We start from the raw sequence: 599 nt of genomic DNA, 5'->3' as shown, positions 1-599 counted from the left end.
CTCCCCCCCCACCCCCCTCCTCCCCCCCCACCCCCCCTCCTCCCTCCCACCCCCTCCTCCCCCCCACCCCCCTCCTCCCCCCCCACCCCCCTCCTCCCCCCCACCCCCCTCCTCCCCCCCCCCCCCTCCTCCCCCCCACCCCCCTCCTCCCTCCCACCCCCTCCTCCCCCCACCCCCCTCCTCCTCCCCCCCACCCCCCTCCTCCTCCCCCCCACCCCCCTCCTCCTCCCCCACCCCCTCCTCCTCCCCCACCCCCTCCTTCCCAACCCCTCCTCCCCATTCCTCTCATCCCCCACCCCCTCCCCCCCACCCCCCTCCTCCCCCCTCCTCCCCCCAACCCCCTCCTCCCCCCTCCTCCCCCCCACCCCCCTCCTCCCCCCCAACCCCCTCCTCCCCCCAACCCCCTCCTCCCTCACCCTCTCCTCCTCCCCCTCCTCCCCAACCCCTCCGCCCACTCCCCCCCCACCCCCTCCTCACCCTCTTCTCCCCCCCAACCCCTCCTCCCCCCCCCCCTCAATGCCCCCCCCTCCTCCTCGCCCCGCGTCGAGTTCCGCCGCAAATCGTCACTTCCGCTCACGCCCGCGGGTCTCTTCCCGCCA

Source organism: Lethenteron reissneri, chromosome 53 (genome assembly GCF_015708825.2).
Source record: "Lethenteron reissneri isolate LAM-NWPU_2019-01 chromosome 53, ASM1570882v1, whole genome shotgun sequence".
In the NCBI taxonomy this organism is placed as follows: Eukaryota; Metazoa; Chordata; class Hyperoartia; order Petromyzontiformes; family Petromyzontidae; genus Lethenteron; species Lethenteron reissneri.
Note: the sequence above shows the minus strand (reverse complement) of the source record.